Source organism: Orycteropus afer, unplaced genomic scaffold, assembly GCF_000298275.1.
Source record: "Orycteropus afer afer isolate SDZICR_OR568_19922 unplaced genomic scaffold, OryAfe1.0 scaffold00343, whole genome shotgun sequence".
Lineage (NCBI taxonomy): Eukaryota > Metazoa > Chordata > Mammalia > Tubulidentata > Orycteropodidae > Orycteropus > Orycteropus afer.
Genome location: NW_006921930.1, coordinates 2,470,386 through 2,476,063, shown reverse-complemented (window position 1 = coordinate 2,476,063; position 5,678 = coordinate 2,470,386).

Sequence of the window (5,678 nt, the reverse complement as noted above, 5' to 3'; positions counted from 1 at the left end):
CTAACATTTAGGTTAAGTTTTAAAGCTCTCATTTTAAAATAAAAACATTAAGTCAAAAACATCCAAAGTTTAAAATTGACAGTTTTGTAAATAATAAAAATGAGAACCCACAATATCTTATAGTAGATAAGATACTTATAAGATAACTTATAAAATACTTCCCAATATGCCATGGGAAAAAAAAAAATCTCACTGCCATCAAGTCGATTCCAACTCATAGCCACCCCCTTTGGGTGTCCAAGGCGGTAAAACTTTCCAGAAGTAGATTGCCCAGTCTTCCTTCCATTAGTAGCTGGTGGGTTTGAACTGCCAACCTTCTGATTAGCAATCAAATGCCTCAGGCACTACGTTATTAGGCAAATTTATTCTTGTAATTCAATATTCAGTAGAACAATAAAAAATAATTAAGCATTCAAGTTTTTAGAAGAATGGAAGTATAAATAAGAAAACAAATTAATAATAAATTCAGATTATTTGAAAAATAGAAATAGAATAATTTCTTATGAATCTAATAAAAGAGCTACACAAATGAACAAAATTAGGAATGTAAAGGAGATAAATTTAGGGATAGTTTTTAAAACTATAGTATACTGTGTGGAATTCTGTACTTAACTTGTAAAATCTTAAGGAAATGAATTATTTTCTGGAAAAATATAAATATAAATATAAATATAAATTCCAAGGTCAACTCAAGTTAATGTAGAATCTCAACTAGGAGTCAAAGAAGGAAAATGCTTGAGAAACACTCAAACTCAAGCCTGAAGAAACTTACTGATTTTTCCAATGACATTATTTTATTTTATTAAGAAAGTTATTTCCATGTTGCATAAGCTGCTTCAAAGCATAGAGAACTCTGAACCCAGTTCATTTTATGAAACTAGCGTAACTCTGGGGGCATTGGTAGTTCAGCGGTAGAATTCTATACAAAGTTGTCCACTTTGGCATTAGTTATAGAACAAAAAATTAAAGCAACCTAAATAAGGGAGTGGTTAATTATGGTACATTCCTACTATTAAGTATTGTGAAGCCAAATTTAATGATTATCTGAGAGTTTTACGTGAGATGGGAAACATGCTTACAAAACAATATTTTATAAAATATGTATTGAGGTTGCTGGTTAATCGTCTATTAATTCTGATAATCAGTAAAGGAAAATGCACTTCTTGCATTTCCTATACTATTTCTGTGTAACTGATTAGTTGATGAAAGGAAGTTCTTCATAGATGTCTAGCTAAAAAATCCAAAACTTTAGAATCAGAAAAATGACCAATTTGCAGCTGCTGGGGGGAAAAAATGCTCATAATGAATGATGAAACATTAGGGGAACTTTATAATGGGTAAGGCTGACATACCCTGAATTGATCAAGCTCAGAACCATTATAAGTGGGATAATCAGAGTGTGCCTCATAAAGTGATGCAATGGGGATTATACTGTACCACCTACCAAAAATTCTTGTAATAATAATAATAAACAAAATTGGACCTGAATCTAGTCAAGGCTCTAGAGTCAACTACCAGTATTCAGAAAACGTAGGAAATAAAGAAACAGATTTAATGACATCATGAGGAAGCAATCAGTCAAATTAAGATTGTGGAATAGTTTACAAAACAAATGACAAATATTTCCACCTAGAAATGGCTTGTTCTTGTTGTCGTTATGTGCTGTCGAGTCAGCCGACTCATAGAGACCACTCCTTGGGTTTCTGAGGCGGTATCACTACGAAAGGAGATTGCCCAACCTTCCTTCTGAGGAGTGGCTGGTGGGTTTGAACTGCCAGACTTCTGGTTAGGAGTCAAGAGGCACTATGCTATCAGAGCTCCCAGTCTTACTAATTAGCAGAGTTAAAATTAAGAGTAATAATTTATTATGGGATGTTTGGGTAACTCAAAAAAATCCTCTTAAAGTTAAGTTTATGAAACAGGTGTGTTTTTATATCTAATAAATTAATGTTGTTAAATGTGAAAGAATAGATTTTTTATGGTCTAGGCCTCTTATAAATTGTCATTGTTTTTGTTAAATCAAACCAAACCCACTGCCCTGGAGTCAGGTCTGACTCATAGCAACCCCTCCTTGGGTTTCCGAGGAGATATCACTACAATAGTAGATTGCCCAACCTTCCTTCCCGGGAGTGGCTGGTGGGTTTGAACCACCAGCCTTTGGGTTAGCAGTCAGATGCCTTAGGCACTACACCACATGGTATACAATGTGTGAAGAGCAGAGCTGTACCCCATAGGGTTTTCAAGAATGTGACCTTTCAGAGGCAGATCACCAGGCCTGTCTTACAAGGTGTTTCTCGGTGGGTTTGAACTGCCTGTCAATCTTTCAGCTAGTAGTGGAGAGCTTAACCATTTGGGCTACCTAGGCACTCCTCCTTTAAATCAGAAAGGAAATAAAACCTCACTGCCATTAAGTTGATTCCAAGTCATAGCATCATATAGGGCAGAGTAGAACTGCCCCATAGGGTTTTGAAGGCTGTAAATCTTTCAGAAGCAGACTGCTTCATCTTTCTCCCATGGAAAAAGTTGGCTTGAACGACCAACCTTTTGGTTAGCAGCCAAATGCATTAACTTCTGTGCCACCAGAGCACCTTCCTATCCCTCCAGCAGTTGCTAATTTCTTCCATCACCTGTGTAACCAACTCCTTGCACTAAATGACTTTTGTTTTCCAGATTTGACCCTGACTGATAAAATCATTATAGAAACTCTCTTGAGTTGAACTACAGTTCTTTTTGAAGTGGGGGATAGTTGATTCTTGGCCTGAGATCCTCCTGAGTAATTAACTTTAGTGATTGATTGATTGATTGAAAGTTTATTGGCCTTTCCTAGTGAGATATTATGTGTGGGTCAAGGAATTCATTTGTGGAGTGGGAGAAAAAAAAAAAACTGTATTGGGAAAATAAAGAGACTCTGTGGTGCTTAATACAGAGAAAAGTCAGTCATTCTCTGTTTAAGACAGTGCTTCTCACCATGAGTACCTACTAAAATCATTTAAAAATCATTCCCACCAGAAGATATTTATTTCCATTATCTGTGGTAAAAAAGATTTAATGTAGTGTTTCTCAAATACGGTCCCCAGACCAGCAACATCACTATCACCTGGGAACTAGTTAAAAATGCAAAATTTGGCCCTACCCTACTACTAAATCATAGATGGGGCTCAGAAATCTGTGTTTTAACTAGCCCATCAGGTGATTTGATGCATACTAAAATTTGAGAACTACTATTTTTAAACTACTCAGGTGATTTTAATGTGCAGTCAAGTTTGAGAACTTCTGTTAGAAAATGGTTTATCCATAAAATCATAATCTTAATATGCATTATTAAATATCCACAATATTTTGAAAATTCCTATTGCCTAACGAAAGACAGAAATTGAGATCCTTGGGAAAATATGAAAATATGCTGAAAGATGATGTATCATAAGATAAAATAAAGTTGTATAAAGCTATTAAAATCCAATCACATGGGACACTATAAAGATAAAAATAATCAAAAAGTTCTTCTTCTGAATTAAAAATAGTTAAAACTAGATAGTAATTGTACGTCAGCAATAAGACTGAGATCAATTGCAGAAACATATCTAATCATCTAATAAGCATTTCTTCAAATTGTCTTCAATTACATCCTGTATTACCAGGTAAATATCACAAAATGTATATTGTTAAAGCTGACCTTCAGTATTTTATAACCCAGCATTTTGCAACCAGTGATTCATAGACCACAGAGTATTGGATACTTTGAATCCAGCAACCATATGGTCTACTATGCTGGGAATGGCAAAATAAGGAGGAATGGTGTCACATTCATCATCAAAAATGGCATTTCAAGATCTATGCTGAAGTACAACACCGTCAGTAACAGGATAATATCCATACTCCTACAAAAAAGACCAGTTAATATGGCTATTATTCAAATTTACACACCACTAAAGCCAAAAATAAGGAAATTGAAGAGTTCTACCAAATTCTGTAGCCTGAGCCTGAGTTTGACCAAACATGCAATCAAGATGCATTGATAATTACTGGTAATTGGAATGGGAAATTTGGTGAAAAAGAACAAGGATCAGTATTAAGAAAATATGGCCTTAGAGATAGAAATGAAGCCAGAGATTGCATGATAGAATTTTACAAGAACAACCATTTATTCATTGCAAATACCATTTTTTAATAACATAAATGGCGATTGTACACAGGGACCTCACAAGATGGAAGAAACGTGAATCAAATAGACTACACAATTGGAAAGAGATGCTGAGGAAGCTCAATATCATCAGTCAGAACAACGCCAGGAGCTGACTGTGGAACAGACCATCAATTGTTCATATGCAAATGCAAGCTATACCTGGAAAAAATTAAAGCAAGTCCATGACAGCCAAGCTAAATCCCATCTGAATTTAGAGACCATCTCAAGAATAGACTTGACATACTGAACATTAATGACCAAAGACCAGATGAGTTGCAGAATGATATCAAGGACCTCATACATGAAGAATGCAACAGGTCACTAAAAAAACACACAAAAGAAACAAAACCCTCAAAATGGATGTTGGAAGAGACTCTGAAACTCGCTCTTGACTGTAGAGTAGCTAAAGTGAATGGATAAAATGATGAAGTAAAAGAGCTTAACAGATTTTAAACAGCAGCTTGAGAAAACAAAGTAAAATATTACAATGAAATGTGCAAAGACTTGGAATTAGAAAAACAAAAGGAAAGATATGTTCAACATTTCTCAAGCTGAAAGAATTGAAGAGAAAAATTCAAGCTTCAGAGAGAGTTGCTGGACTTGTGAGCTTTAGACCATGATCTTGGTAAAAGTCATGCTCATCTGGTGTAACATACTATACAAAAACACCGTTCTACATCTTATTTTGATCAGTAGCAACTGGTATTTTAGAAGCTTGGTATCCATCTAGATGCAACAATTGGTCGCTCCTCATCCAGAACAAAAAAAGAATGAATGAAACCAGAGATGCATGGAAACAATTAGTCCAAGAGACTAGGGGACCATGCAAACCTGAGTTTATATGACCAGAAGACCAGAAGAACTAGATGGTACCCAGCTACCACTGTCAACCACTCAGATAGGGATCAGTGCAGGAGATTCTGGATAGAATAGGAGAACAATGTGGAGCAAAACTCAAAATCATAAAAATACCAGGCTTACTGGTCTTATAGAGCCTAGTGAAACCCCCAAGACATGGGCCCTAGTTAGCCTTCAGGTCTGGAAATGAACTCACTCCCATGGTTTCTGGCCAAACAATAGACAAGCATATAGGGTGAACATTTACATCAAGCAGATACACTCAGAATGATCAATGATGCAAGAACAAAAGGGCATTATTTGCACAAGGGATAACTCAGGGGGCAGGAATGCATAGGAAGGAAGGACACAGAGAAGAGGAAATTACAGGGAGGAAGTGGGAAGAAAGCTGTTACATCATGGGTACAATATTCAATGTCACGGAACAAAATGTCTATGAACTGCTGGGTAGAAAATAAATTTTCTCTGTAAATTTTCACCCAAATAACAATAATTTTTTTTGTTTTTAAATCAAGCCTCAAACTGCAATATTGAAGGAGTCTATGGCCAGACTTCATCTCACCTATTTTGGTCATGTTGTAAGAAGGGACCATTCCCTGGAAAAGGATGTCATGCTTGGTAGGGTGGAGGGTCGACG